Raw genomic sequence first — 16096 nt, 5'->3', positions numbered from 1 at the left:
AAGCATACAACATGATACATCACAATTTCCAGTTTCTCTTTTCAACATGTTCGAAAGAGGAGTAGGAAGTGTTGTTGTTGTTGTTTTTTTCCCTTGGCCTCAGTCTGGACCCCCTCTCCAGGGCCCAGGCTTAGACCGATTTTTTTTATTTTTATTATTACATTTTATTTTATTTTAATCTTCGATTTTTTTCTCCCATACCCCCAACTTGTTTACCTGTATCTTACCTTTTTTGTAAGGGGCGCTGGAAGCCGGCAGACCCGTCAGCATTCCTGTTTTGTCTCCCTGTAACGTTTGTCTGATCTTGAATGGGATTGTGCTGAAAATTTTCCTGAAGGAATAAATAAAGTACTATATAATCTAATGTAATGTAATCTAATCTAATTAGGCAGTGTTAATGTTAATAGTTATAATGAATTCCGCTTGCAAATAAAAAAAAAAAAAATGCATTAGTATAATTGGTCATTTTTGCTCCTGTCGACTTGACCTCACTGTGCAAGTACAACAGTAAAATTAAAACTGAAAAAAGCATTAGTAATCACACAATATCAAATTCCTCACAAAATTCAATCTGGCATAAGTAAGTGGTGACCCAGTTTGTGTCTCTTTGTTATCCACTCATACAGATGTGTGTGTGTGCGAGGAGGGTGCCATTGCTCTGAGGTCCATCTGGCCTTCCATAATCAGCTTTTAGGAACAAAGCTAAAAACAAAGAGACACATGTCCAAAACCTGTCACTTGATTTATTCCAGTCCACTGCTAACATCCAGTGCACTTTTTTTAAATAGAAGAGTATGTTTTGGTTTTCGTGATTTGACACTACTTGGTACCACGCTGGGACGGCTGCAAATATCGTTAGATCGTTCTGTTGCGCTTCTCAATCAGTGTGTTTTGATGCATGTGCGTGTGGCTTGCATCTGGACACTCCTAATACTGTTAATCCCCTTTTTTGTCAGCTTTGCAGCCTTGTGCTCAGGTCCATGCATGATACATCAGTGTGTCACTCATCTTCTAACAGAACGCACGCATCCCATATGGAATAATTAGAAATGCTGCCTACGTCAAGGTAAGAGAACGTCTTTTTTTAATTCAGTTACATTGCTTCCTATGCAATATAGACTAGGACAGTGTTTTTCAACCACTAGTGTGCCGCGGGATGCAGTCTGGTGTGCCGTGAGAGATGATCTAATTTCACCTATTTGGGTTAAAATACTTTTTGAAAACCAGTAATTATAGTCTGCAAATGATGTGTTGTTGTTGAGTGTCGGTGCTGTCTCGAGCTCGGCTGAGTAAGCGTGTAATACTCTTCCATATCAGTAGGTGGCAGCTGGTAGCTAATTGCTTTGTAGATGTTGGAAACAGCGGGAGGCAGGGTGCAGGTAAAAAGGTGTCTACTGCTTAAACCAAAAATAAACAAAAGGTGAGTACCCCTAAGAAAAGGCATCGAAGCTTAGGGAAGGCGATGCAGAACGGAACTAAAACTAAACTGACTACAAAGTAAACAAAAACAGAATGCTGGACGACAGCAAAGACTTACTGTGGAGCAAAGACGGCGTCCACAAAGTACATCCGAACATGACATGACAATCAACAATGTCCTTACAAAGAAGGATAAAAACAATTGAAATATTTTTGATTGCTACAAAACAAAGCAGGTGTGGGGAATATCGCTCAAAGGAAGACGTGAAACTGCTACAGGAAATTAGCAAAAAAAGATAAAAAGCTGCCTGTGACGGACTCCCAGCCGTCCTCGTGTGGGTTGCGGTGACACTGGACACACGACGCGTCATAGCAGGTTTGAGTTACTTTTATTGTTTCACACGACCTTTCTTCGGACCAGTCGGGCACGCCCATTCCTACTGCGCCGGCTCCTCTTCCTGGTCGTGCTGCACCTTTCGGTGCTCGCCTGGTTCGTTTGTGGCGGGGACTCATTTTGGCGTGATCTCGGCTGTCGATATGGGTTGTCGGGCTCGTGATCGGGCTGCCGTGGTTTCCTCCTTTCTCCATTCCGATCGTGCCCCCTTCGCCTCTCTTATAGTCTAGGAGCAGATGCGCAGATTGTGAGCAGGTGTGTGTCTTACGCACCTGACTCAGATTGCCGTTCTTGTGCCGCTCCACGTGCGTCACGCCTCTCCTCGCTGCCGCATGCCCCACCTCCTGTCCTCCATCTTGGTCCAGAACGCCTGTGTCCTCCCGCTGTCGGCCCGTCGGCTGCGTCTCTCCACACCACCAAAATAGGAGTGCAAGACAAGAAGTAAAACACTACACACAGGAAAACAGCAAAAAAGTCCAAATAAGTCAGGGTGTGATGTGACAGGTGGTGACAGTACACCTACTTTGAGACAAGAGCTATAGTCATGCATGCTTGCTTATGCTTTAAAGTCATATCCAACAATTGCCACAACCACTTTTTACTGTCAACTGAGTTCATTTCTGTTGGTTGTGTGCCTCCGGATTTTTTCAACAAAGAAAATGTGCCTTGGCTCCAAAAAGGTTGAAAAACACTGGATTATGAGCGCAAACAAGAGCCTTTCCAAAAGAGAAATTGAACTTTTGCTTTCACCAAATAATGTATTTGTTAACAGTTCAGTTGAGTTTCAGTTTATTTCGAACATGCATACGATATAATGTAATGCATCACACAGTTCCAGTTGTTTCATTACAGCACGTCCAAAAGGGAGTGGGAAGAAGCAGAGTTTATTTAATCCTACCCCTTTTCATACCGTAGCAATTTTATCCAATGTCCTTGTTCTTTGTAACAGAACGGTGAAGAAAAAAATCATGAATTAATAATATACCATAGCGAACATACAAATATTAAATACATAGAAAATCTTTGTGTCCATAAAAATAAATAAAAAAAAAGATTCAAGATGTTCATTATAATTATTGTTCTGTGTACTTTGTGAAGACTTGTAATTTCAACCGTCTCTTAAACTGAATCATTGTGGTGCTTTGTTTCATGTCATTAGTTAATCAGTTCCTTAATTTAATTCCACATACTGATATGCTAAAGGTTTTAAGTGTTGTACGAGCATACAGATGTTTTAAATTCGATTTTCCTCCAAGGTTATATTTCTCCTCCTCTCTTTAAAAAAAAAACAACGTTGTACATTCTTGGGTAGCAGGTTATAGTTTGCTTTGTGCATAATTGTAGCTGTTTGCAAATGCACCAAATAGTTGAATTTCAATAATTGTGATTGAATGAATAAAGGGTTTGTATGTTCTCTACATCCAACATCATGTATTATTCTAAATTATCTTTTTTTGCTTTAGAGAATCTCACCATCACTTTAATATGCAACACATGAAGATCATGCCAATAATGTTTGGGCAACAGCCTTTGTAAAACCTGTAAACAGATCTACAGTGACAAGTCTTGAGTTTTTCTACACTGGGGAAACTGTTTCGGTGCATGACGTCTTGCAATGCCATGCTTGCTTATGCAGAAACGCAGCACTAATGGATTTGGGTTACATTGCTAAATCAACTCGCCTCCCAGCAAACCTTTATGATCCATTACCCACAGGGGGACAGTTTTGCCAGGGCGCCAGTACCAGCTGGCGAAAACCTCCGAGCGACAATTGCTGTTTTTCACTCTCGCTGAACACATACGTGTTGTTTTCTCATTACACGACTCCTTGTGGTCCTGTCTTATGGAAATGTTTGATGGAATGAGGGCAAATGCGCTGTGTCAGACAGCTCAGCGAGAGAGAATGTGCAGTGGTTAAAGTTTGGGTGGAGACGGCAACATTTACTGTAGGACTGCAGACAAATATGCAAGGACTCCACCCTCAGCCAGTGATCAACTCCTCCGTCATCACCGTCTTTATCATGCGGACAGAGATTAATACCCAAGGATCAAATTCTTCTAGATTCCTCTGTCCAAAGAAAAACAACATAAAAGCATGTGCATAGTAACTTCTGCATTCATGGAAGCTGGCAGGCGTACCCAATATATACGCTCGAATAATCTCCCAGTTTTCCAAGTGGCCTCCCATTTTAACAAGTTGTTGGTGCACGTCCTGTTTTGCCAAATGGATTATGAAATTGATGTCTTCTTTAGCGGCCGTGCAGATCTATTTGCCAAGCTTTTCTCCTGAGCGCACCGTTTAAACTCCCCGTGGATGACTTATTTTTCATGGCCGATGCTTAATGGGTCGGGAAAGGCAAAGAAAGAAGACAAGTGAACTACAAAAGGACCGGATCCAAAACAATGAGAGATTGATAACATGTCGTTTTGCAATGGAAGCAATGATCACTTGAAGTCAAAATGTCTCATTTCTTGCATCCAAATCTGGCTTCTTGTTCTGAAGTAAACATGATCCGCCCACCGAGCTTCAAAGCGCCACTCGGATGAAGGGGAATTCCAGGCTTTTATCAGATTACTGCACCAGTATAGCTGTTAACAGCATCTACTCAATAAATATAGATGTAGCATTATCTACAGGTCGGAGGGTGGTCGATGCTCCTTTACAGTATAATGTGGCACTTTCACCCAGGTAGAAGCCAAAGAATGCTATGAGGAGGAGTGGTTTGATTGATTGACTGAAACTTTTATTAGTAGATTGCACAGTACAGTACATATTCCGTACAATTGACCTCTAAATGGTAACACCCGAATAAGTTCTTCAACTTGTTTAATCAATTCATGGTAGGTATGAACGATAGAAAGTAAGACAGGAAAGGCAATGGTTCAAAGCCTCGTCATTGGTATTTGATCTATTGTTCTTGCTGGTCCGTAGAGACCACCACCACCACCAAGGAATCATCTTACTCAAATTGACTGGGTTTTGTGAAGCTAAGATCTCCTGTGAGATTAAGCTCAGTCAACCAAGGGGAGGAGGGAGTGATCAGCCCGGGAACTTCATTTTGGTAGCATTTTTTTTTTTTTTTTAAAGGGTAAAGAACCATAGTAGTTGTGTATTTCAGCAAAGGTCACTGTGACTGTGTCAGCTGTGTCTTGCTCCATGCTCCGATACATTTTTAAAGGGGAACTTCACTTTTTCGGGGGGAGTTTTGCCTATCGTTCACAATCATTATGAGAGACGAGAAAACAAACGTTTTTTTCACTTTCTTTTTTTTTTTTTTTTGTCCTGTCCAGCTTCTCAGGCAAATCCTATAGTTGATGTAGATGCCCATATCGGCTGTTCAAATTTACTTTACAAAAGAGAAGTGTAGGATACTTCTCTTTTTGCCTTATTTGAATTTGACTTTATTAAATCTGTGAATGTGTGTGTGAATGGGTAAATGTGGAAGTAGTGTCAAAGCGCTTTGAGTACCTTGAAGGTAGAAAAGCGCTATACAAGTACAACCCATTTATTTATATTATCATTTGGTGCAGCCGGGCCGGAGCAGGAGGGGATAGAAAGAGAAAAAAAAAAGGAAGACAGAGGGGGAAATTGTGGGGATAAGAGGGGGATTAGACAGAGACAAACACAACAACAGCAAATACAACAATAACAACAAAAACAACAACAACAATGGAACAACACCAGCACATACAATATGTAGAAATATGATCGTCAAAGTGATAGCAAATAAGCAATTATCCATCCATCCATCCATCCATTTTCTACCGCTTACTCCCTTTTGGGGTCGCTGGTGCCTATCTCAGCTACAATTGGGCGGAAATAAGCAGATAGCGAAATAAAAAAATAAAAACGCTATTGATCATGAACAAAACCAATAGTTTACATCTATTATCAACAATACAGTTGTTCAAATGCAACAAAACGTATAAATAATGATAGCTAGAAAGATAATAAAAGAAATAAAATAAAACAAATAAAAATAAAAAAAATACCGAAAGATGGAAGGAAGAGAGAGAGGCAACTTATAATAATATTGTAGATTGTTATAGTAACAATGGATTAAGCTTCGTCAATATGCCATGTGTTACCCAGTTTACCCTAGAGCAACAACGTTGATATATGTTTGATGAAACGTGATTAGGTGCATGAGTGTACTTGTATATGAACAAAATGTGTATATGAATGTTTGTACAGTAAATGTATATGTACAGTACATGTATGTTTGTTTGTACAGTGAATGTATATGTTTTTTTCGCTTTCTAACGCATAAATATAATATCTTTTTTGGTGGCTAGCAATGCAGTTAATGGGATCAATCATTTCTAGCTCTAAATCCCTTTAAAATGCGTTAAAACAACGTCAACAACACTTAATTAACGTTCTGTAACCTGTATGATGAACCAAGCTGTAGCAACTTTATGTTAATTTATGAGCGAACAATGAAGAACTCTTTCTCTAGCATAGTAACACATCGGAATGCTTTGGTATTAGCCGTAGAAGCTAACTACTACTACTACTATAAACTAGCTTCTACATCAGCACGAAATGGGTTTGAGTTTGTAATGCACAACACAATGCAATCGGACAATAACTTGTACTGAATGAAAAACATCCATACATCCATCCATTTTCTACCGCTTATTCCCTTTGGGGTCGCGGGAGCCGCTGGTGCCTATCTCAGCTACAATCGGGCGGAGGGCGGGGTACACCCTGGACAAGTTGCCACCTTATCGCAGGGCATGAAAAACATTAACAATCATATTTTTACAGTATATGTTAAAGGCCTACTGAAACCCACTACTACACACCACGCAGTCTGATAGTTTATATATCAATGATGAAATATTAACATTGCAACACATGCCAATACGGCCTTTTTAGTTTACTAAATTGCAATTTTAAATTTCCCGGGAGTTTCTTGTTGAAAACGTCACGGACTGTGAGGAAATATTAGTGCTGCGCACACACACAGCTAAAAGTCGTCTGCTTTAACCACATAATTATACAGTATTTTGGACATCTGTGTTGCTGAATCTTTTGCAATTTGTTCATTTAATGATGGAGACTATCAATAACAATGCTGTTATGGGAAAGTGGTGGATTCCAACTGTCTTTAGCCCCGAGACCCAGCCGGCGTTTCTTTGTTTGTTGTGAAAGCGGAACGGTCAAGCGAACATGTTTTCTCTACGTCAACCAGCATGTTTTTGGATGGAGAAATTGTGATATATATCTTACCGAAGATATCCGTGGATTATTCGTCGTTCTGCAGCAGCTGTGAGTTTGGCTCCTCGGCTTCTCTCTGCGACACAGTGTGTTCAATGCAGCCATCCGAACCTCGAGGTATTTCTTTACAATCTTTACTTTACAATCCTTAAAATCCCACTAAAACACTATTAAAACAATAAGCAGATAAGGGCTCTTCCAGAAATATCCCAGTACATGTGTTTAATTACATCTGAAACGCTCACACTGCTGTGGCCCGGAGCTGTCCCTTTTTTTCCCCTTTTTTTTTCCCTAGTCCGTCGCTATCAATATCCTCAAACACGAATCTTTCATCCTCGCTCCAATTAATGGGGAAATTGTCGCTTTCTCGGTCAGAATCGCTCGCGCTGCTGGCGTCCGTGATTGTAGTCAATGGGTGGATGTGAGGAGTCCGACAATCTGTAACGTCACGTGCAATACTTCCGGGAAAGGCAGGGCTTTTTTAAGAGCGACCAAAAGTTGCGAACTTTATCATCGATTTTGTCTACTAAATACTTTCAGCAAAAACATGGCAATATCGCGAAATGATCAAGTATGACATATAGAATGGACCTTCTATCCCCGTTTAAATAAGAAAATCTCATTTCAGTAGGCCTTTAAATATTAGCCTACCAAAAGTATAAAGTTGTGAATCCTTATTTGTCCAAAAATAGTCGTCTTCGTTGTGTGTTACCAAAGTCTGGCATGATTGGAAAACACACTTGTGTTTGATTCCGGAAGTAAGAACACACATGTTGCCAGAAGTCATACGTGGAAACAGAAATTAATACGCTGAAGAAATTAATCCCGGAAATGATTAAAATACGGTACATATTAAACATATTACATATTGCTATGAACGTGTCTGTTACTACATTATATATAGATTTGCAGGGTGTGTACAAAACATTGATGGATGGTTTTGAAGTTGTTTTAGAGAGCCTTGAAGGCTACAGAGGTGACTGCCAGTAGTCGCATCTTTCAGGCATTTTATTACCATCTTTAAAATTGTAATAAAAAAAAGACGTGTTCTTGAATCTCATGATTGTGAACGGTAGGCAAAATTCCAAATGAAGTGCAGTTCCCCTATGAGATTCCTTTATAGCAGTGGTCCCCAACCACCGGGCCGTGGCCCGATTGGTACCGGGCCGCAGAAGAATTTTTTATAAAACAAAACAAAAAAAAAAAAAAAAATGTATAATATATATTATTATTTTTTTTTTATTATATCAACATAAAAAACACAATATACACTTACAAATAGTGCACCAACCACAAAAAACTCCCCTTTTCATGACAAAAACGTCCCTTTTTCATGACAAAGAAGAAAAAAAAAGAAAAAAGAAAAAAAAGGACACTGCCTCGGGCCGCGGGACACATTATTAAGCGTTGACCGGTCCGCGTATACAAAAAGGTTGGGGACCACTGGTTTATAGTCAAAACCAGATACCCCGGTCTCAACGGCCTAGAACATGGTAACAGATTGTTTATTCTCAGAATGTTGTATATATCAAAGGGTTGTTAAAATTACTGTTATTAATGATACATTGGGGTAAAATTATTGGCGGTCAGTTTTACCAATTCAAATTTCACTTATTGCAAAACCGTGATTGATTGCTACACTTTGATAAACCCATGGCTGATCACTAGCTTATAGTGAGCTATCTTAAATACTTACATGAATGAGACACACCAACGTCTTTCCCCATTACAAACATCATTCCCCAATCTAAACTTCTATAAACACATTACTGTCTGAGCAACTAAACCATACTTGCCAACCTTGGAACCTCCGAATTCAGGAGATGGGAGGGAGGGGAGGGGGGGGGGGTGTTGGTGGTAGCGGGGATGTATATTGTAGCGTTCCGGAAGAGTTAGTGCTGCAAGGGGGTCTGGGTATTGGTTATGTTGTGTTTATATTGTGTTACGGTGCGGATGTTCTCCCGAAATGTGTTTGTAATTCTTGATTGGTGTGGGTTCACAGTGTGGCGCATATTTGTAATAGTGTTAAAGTTCTTTATACGGCCACCCTCAGTGTGACCTGTATGGCTGTTGACCAAGTATGCATTGCATTTACTCATGTGTGAGTAGAAGCCGCATATATTATGTGACGAGGCCGGCACGCGGTTTGTAAGGAGGAAAAGCAGACGACAGGTTGTAGAGGATGCTAAAGGCGGTGCCTTTAAGGCATGCCCCCAATATTGTTGTCAGGGTGGGAATCGGGAGAAATTCCGGAGAATGGATGACCCGGGTGATATTCGGGAGTCTCCCGGGAAAATCAAGAGCGTTGGCAAATATGAACTAAACTATTAATTGCGCAAAGGACGTGTCTACAACAGGAAGTGAACCCAGGTGACATCACATAAACCGGAAGCGATGCATATACATTTGCTTGTACCATTAAGTAAAAGTCTTAAACCGTAAACCCAAAATAAAACGGAAAAAGATAAACACTTAAAAACACAACACTCATAATGTCAGGAACTGACTGAATTGCTTGCAGCGTGACCCCAGGATGCAGTGATGATAGACAAACTGCAGGTAAAAAGTATATTTCATGAACAAAACAGAACGAGTGCAGCTCAGGTTCGCATACAAGACTACACTTGTCGTGGTAACAAAAAGGCAAAGAAAAGCAGGAACAGCAAGCACAGGAAAGTTATGCCAAGTTGAGGTGGTAAATAGTGTAAACTATGTGGAATGACGTTCAAAGGGCTGGCAAATAGAGAAGCAAGCTAATTAGCAACCAGGAACCTCTTTGTGTTTACGACACAAATCAATAGACAAAAGCATGTAACTGTTGGCAGAAACTTGTGTTGGTTTTTGTTTTGACAACTACATATACAATCCAAATGTAGTGTGGCGTTTGGTGTTTCTGTACTGTGTACAAACAAAAAATTGTACATTTGTTTCCCAGATCAGCTTACAAGGGTACTTTACTTTTGAAAAATAATTGCCCATCATTCAAAATCCTGAAGACAAGCACACAATGTCTTTTTTTTCAATGCATTCTAAATAGTAAAAATTGTGAGCAAAAGTCCTCTCACAATGGAGCCTATAGGAAAAGGTTTTTTTTTTGTCTATGAAGTGCTTAAAAAAACATCCAAACACCTCCATTAAGGTTTATATGCACACCGTATTTATAACACATCCATAGTAAAATTTAATATTTGCATCTTACTTTCACAAATGCATCAAGACGTTTGCTTTTTCCTTTGACAATATCACTGATTACAACACGCTGCAGACATCACGAGAGCCAACAGACATTATAAAACATCACTTACTGTACAATGTCTGCTCTCACTAGCATGCAAACTGCTCAGATGATATATTCCAGTATTCCAGTTTAGATAAAAGAATGATTTTTAATCCTCACTAAGGGTTAAAAAAGGGGGTTGGTGGTGGGTTGAAACCAAGTGTCTTTTTGTGTCTTTCTTGCCATTTCCGAGTGTAAACTGGATGCCAGATTTGACCAACTTGTTGGATTATGTCTTCATTCTTCCACTATCAAGGTGAGAGGCATCGTTTATGATCTAGAATAAACTTCCACAAGTTCCGAGGCAAGAACGCAGCTCACCAGCTGTTGGTGTCAATATAGCTAGTTAGCGCTCCGTAATCACGGCGCCACTAAAAGTAGTGTGTCTGTGTTATTGTTATTATAAACGCTAACACCAATACTTGGTTAATATTCAGGTCACAACATGTAAATGGAGTATCGTAGGCAGTTTTTGGATGTTTATTTAGAGGTCTTTAGTCGCAGAAGGAAGGACCTCCCATTGACTCCACTGTAAGCAGACTTTTATTTACGAGTTAGAATGAATAAAACAAATACATCCGTCTTCTTGTGTCTCATAACGATTGTGAACTATAGACAACATTCCTTTTAAAAAAAAGGTGCAGTTTTCCTTTGAGAACACTTATTTTGACTTGCCCCAGGTTTTGATTGATTGATTGAGAAGTTTATTGACATCTTAAATATTTTAATCCATGTAATGCTTTAAAAAGGCAAATGAATGGCACAACAAGTCAAAAGACTTGTTTCCATTGTGGTCCATTAAATATTCATCATATTTGATACACTGAATAAAAGATACATAACCTGTAACATGTATATAAAAAAGGATGTTACTTTTCGTTGGCGACCACTGATGTATCGCCCTAATTTAGGCGTACTCTGCTAACGCTTATGTCCTGGTTGATATACAGTATAAAGACATTGGCAAACAGCATCATTCTTATTTTGTTACTGTAGGTAGTGAAATTAAGAACACATGTGAGGTGTTTAAAAGACTGTGACAAACTCCTGCCGTCGTTGTGCGGGTTGCATGGACCATTCAGGAAGGACATGTTGCTCGACCAGGTTTGACTCTTGTTTATTCTTTCAATAAATCAAGTCTTTTGCCGGGTTGCTTTTCAGCTCCTCTTCTGCTGCTCGCTCTTCGGTCGCTTTCGTCGTCGCCGTCATCTCCCTGTCGCTCTTGCTCTGCATGTGCCGCGGACTCTCCAACTCCTTCTCCCTATTCTCTCCTCCTTTGCCTTTTTTATACATTGTCAGGAGAAATGTTGATAATTTCCCGGTGTGTGAGCCACGCACTTGAATTTAATTGCAGCGGCGTTGCTCCCGGTACGCCCCGCCTCTCCGTTCCGCCACATTCTCCGCCTCCTTGCCGCCATCTTGAGCAGGGCTACAGCGTGTCCTGCCCCGCCGTCAGCCCGTCGGCTCCGCCTCTCCACAAAGACATTGCCTGTTCTTTTATGTGATAGTATTAAACAACGGCCCTTTTTATTCTCGAGCAGATTTCTCCCCTTTGTAATTACCATTTGGCTCGAATTGGGTCTACAGCAGAATTGATGTTAAGAAAAAAATGTGAGTAAAAGCCAAGCATGTACACATCTCTGAGAGAAACCACAACGGACGGGACTTTGAATATGCTAATCAAACAACATTTTGATTTGCCGACAGTCACATAACAATTACTTTTTCAATGCCAGACCCTGGGTTGCCGTACCATTTGGACAAAGCGAAACCTTTTTGCTTCATTTACAAACAAGCGGAAAAAAAAAGACATCCAGTACTTCAAATTGTACCAATCAATCAATCAATCAATCAATATTTATTCATATAGCCCTACATCAGAAGTGTCTCAAAGGGCTGCACAAGCCACAACGACATCCTCGGTTCAGATCCCACATAAGGGCAAGGATAAACTCACAACCCACGGGAATGTCAATGAAAATGACTATGAGAAACCGCAGATGTAGGGTAGACCGGATGCAATGGATGTCAAGTGGGTCTACCATAACATTGTGAAAGTCCAGTCCATAGTGGATCCAACATAATAGTGAGAGTCCAGTCCATAGCCATGGCCACTGGACCTGTGCCCCCCCTTCCACAAGGGAGAGGGGGGCAGAGCAAAAAAGAATCAGATCAACTGGTCTAAAAAGGGGGTCTATTTAAAGGCAAATGAGTTTTAAGATGGGACTTAAATACTTCTACTGAGGTAACATCTCTCACTGTTACTGGGAGGGTATTCCTTAGTACTGGAGCCCGAACAGAAAATGCTCTATAGCCTGCAGACTTTTTTTGGGCTCTGGGAATCACTAATAAGCCGTAGTTTTGTGAACACAGATTTCTTGCCGGGACATATGGTACAATACAAATCGGCAAGATAGGATCAGCTGACCTGCACATGTACAGTATTTATTTGAACCGAAAGTGAGGTAGAGAGTCAAGACATCAAGTGAGAGTTTCCCAACTTATGTAAACTTGTGGGTGAAACCTTGGTGACTTGGTGATGAGACTGATTAGACCTCATAGAAAACTTCCCCAGCTTCAGAGCAGCAGGCTTTGGGCTGGCTCTTGAATGAATGGGACAGAGATGTTATCTGGCCTTAGGGAGGATGTTTTGGGAGTGGGAGTGGAAGAGGTGTGGGCTTCAGTGTGCTAATGCAGCTAACAGCCAGGAAGAGAGAGTGTTGACTCTGCAGATTTAAGCCCGGCCGCTACTGATGCCTACAGGGCTAAATACTGACCCAATGGACTAATAAAGAAAATCACCTCAGGCACGAGCCGTAGGGGTCAGAGGTAACAGCGTGGCTGGGAAAAAAACACCGACCGTGGCTTTCCATCACGACACTGCCTAATTGAAATGACAGTTGAAGACCGATGAGGGTAACTGTGTTTATGTACGTCTTTGTTACGCAGTGAGCAAGCACAAAGATATGCCTGGTCCAACCAGGGGTGACATCGCTCCCGTATTCTGTCTGGCTCCGGGATCTCTACACAAGTACAATAAGGACTTCCTGTCTGCCGTCACATTCTGATGCATTCCATCCAAGCCTGGGATGAGAGGCAAAGCTGTGACGTGATTGTGTTCATAAGGGTCTGTGGGTACAAATCCTAATCACGCTAACATGGCCACTTTTACCGATTTCACCATTGACCTAAGTTGTGATGTAAAACTCTGGAAAAGGGGAGTTATGAGTAGGTCCAGCAATACATGTTTTTATGTCCATCTAATATATATTTGACATGCAATACAGTAGTGATACAGTTGCAAAATAAATCTTGAAATTAACTCTCACAACCCATTTTTTGTGCAGTTTTGGGGGGGATTTCCTTCAGGCTTGTCTGACTTCCTGTTCCTGTTGTATTTTTTTCTGCAGGCAGACATTCTTTTAGTCTATTAGTTACTGTATGACTGGTACATGTGCCAGTGTAATGGATGCCAGCTTGTGTGGTTCAGCGGCATTAAGAGTGTAAACTTCATACCCTGACGCCTTAAGGCCCCTATCCAGGTTAAATCTCACTTCACCTTATCCGTGTCCACACATACACAGGTCGTTTAAGACCCCCTCCGTCCGCCGGCGCAATGCAGCCTACTATGCATTCACAAAATTTTTTTTTTAATCCTTACTCAGTGTTTCAAAGTACAAACTCCGTTTCCATATGAGTTGGGAAATTGTGTTAGATGTAAATATAAACGGAATACAATGATTTGCAAATCATTTTCAACCCATATTCAGTTGAATATGCTACAAAGACAACATATTTGATGTTCAAACTGATAAACATTTTTTTTTTGCATATAATCATTAAGTTTAGAATTTGATGCCAGCAAGACGTGACAGAGAAGTTGGGAAAGGTGGCAATAAATGCTGATACACCAGGTGGGTGCGATGATTAGGTATAAAAGCAGCTTCCATGAAATGTTAAGTAATTCCCAAACAAGGATGGGGCGAGGGTCACCAATTTGTAAGCAAATTGTCGAACAGTTTTAGAACAACATTTCTCAACGAGCTATTGCAAGGAATTTATTGATTTTACCTTCTACGGTCCGTAAAATCATGAAAAGGTTCATAGAATCTGGAGAAATCACTGCACGTAAGCGATGATATTACGGAATTTTGACCCCGTAGGCGGTACTGCATCAAAAACTGACATCAGTGTGTAAAGGATATCACCACATGGGCTCAGGAACACTTCATAAAAACAGTAACTACAGTTTGTCGCTACATTTGTAAGTGCCAGTCAAAGCTCTACTATGCAACGCAAAAGCCACTAATCAACAACACCAAAGAACGCCCCCGGCTTCGCTGGGCCCGAGATCATCTAAGTATGACTGATGGAAAGTGGAAAAGTGTTTTGTGGTCTGACGAGTCCACATTTCAAATTATATTTGGAAACTGTGGACGTGGTGTCTTCCAGAACAAAGAGGAAAATAACCGTCCGGATTCTTATAGGCGCAAAGTTCAAAAGCCAGCATCTGTGATGGTATGGGGGTGCATTAGTGCCCAAGGCATGGGTAACTTACAAATCTGTGAAGGCACCATTAATGCTGAATGGTCCATACAGGTTTTGGAGCAACATATGTTGTCATCCAAGCAACGTTATCATGGACACCCCTGCTTATTTCAGCAAAACAATGCCAGGCCACGTGTTACAACAGCGTGGCTTCGTAGTAAAAGAGTGCGGGTACTTTCCTGGCCCGCCTGCAGTCCAAACCTGTCTCTCATCGAAAGTGTGTGGCGCATTATGAAGCGTAAAACATGACAACAAGACCCCGGACTGTTGAACAACTTAAGCTGTACATCAAGCAAGAATGGTAAAGAATTCCACTTTCAAAGCTTCAACAATTAGGTTCCTCAGTTCCCAAACGTTTATTGAGTGTTGTTAAAAGAAAATGTGATGTAACACAGTGGTAAACATGCCCTTTCTCAACTACTTTGGCACGTGTTGCAGCCATTAAATTCCAAATTAATTATTATTTGCAAAAAAGAAATTAAGTTTATGAGTTTGAACATCAAATATCTTGTCTTAGTAGTGCATTTAATTTAATATGGGTTGAAAAGGATGTGCAAATCATTGTATTCCTTTTAAATTTACATTTAGCACAATTTCCCAACTCATATGGAAACGGGGTTTGTAGATTATTGCCACATTTCTTTTACCGGTAAACCTTGCTTGCCTCATCATCAGCAGCTGTTAGACTATTGTAGTGAATCACACCTGAGCCATCATACATGAATCATATCTTTAATGGACGTCTGGAAGTAAACTGTGATAAAGAACATTTTACAACAATCATAGATATCTGTTCAGGACAACGTGCTCGTAGGCTGAAATTGGCGGTCGTACTTGACGGCTGCAACCACTTCATGGCTTCACAATAGTTATGGAGTACAAAACTTGACGTTGAGTAAACGCTCGACATACATCGCGGACAGTAACTAGTAATAGTCTGCATTGCCAGTCCAAATGTATTCGCTGTTTTTCGTAGTCTGTTGTTGTCTCCCCTTTGACATATGAACAAAGTTTTTCACTAAGTCACATAAACCTTTAATGCATAACGTCACACAAGACTGAAGCATATCTCACTAGAAGTGTGTTAATTTCCCCCCCACTGTGATGCACAAGGAATGTACTATTGATGACACAGGGAGAAGTGTAATTATTACCCATCCCATCCATCCATCCATTTTCTACCGCTTATTTCCTTGTTGGGTCACAGGGGGCGCTGGCGCCTATCTCAGCTACA

The 16096-nt window shown here is 40.7% G+C and overlaps 1 protein-coding gene and 1 long non-coding RNA gene across 2 annotated transcripts in view; one reads left to right on the top strand and one right to left on the bottom strand.

Annotated features, from left to right (window-relative positions):
• Positions 1-765: 765 nt before the first annotated feature.
• Positions 766-16096, top strand: part of LOC133559145 (uncharacterized) — a 93906-nt gene continuing 78575 nt past the window's right edge. Inside the window, exon 1 of the mRNA XM_061910579.1 lies at positions 766-1066. The gene's annotated coding sequence lies outside the window, so the exon portion shown is untranslated. The remainder of the gene's footprint in view (positions 1067-16096) is intronic.
• Positions 1706-16096, bottom strand: part of LOC133559146 (uncharacterized) — a 48291-nt gene continuing 33900 nt past the window's right edge. Inside the window, exons 3-4 of the long non-coding RNA XR_009808100.1 lie at positions 2155-2262; positions 1706-2039 (exon numbers count right to left, since the gene is read on the bottom strand). This is a non-coding gene — a long non-coding RNA (uncharacterized LOC133559146). The remainder of the gene's footprint in view (positions 2040-2154; positions 2263-16096) is intronic.

This window comes from Nerophis ophidion, linkage group LG09 (assembly GCF_033978795.1).
Source record: "Nerophis ophidion isolate RoL-2023_Sa linkage group LG09, RoL_Noph_v1.0, whole genome shotgun sequence".
Lineage (NCBI taxonomy): Eukaryota > Metazoa > Chordata > Actinopteri > Syngnathiformes > Syngnathidae > Nerophis > Nerophis ophidion.
The sequence above is the reverse complement of the archived record's forward strand: the minus strand, read 5'-3'. Positions and strand labels throughout refer to the sequence as shown.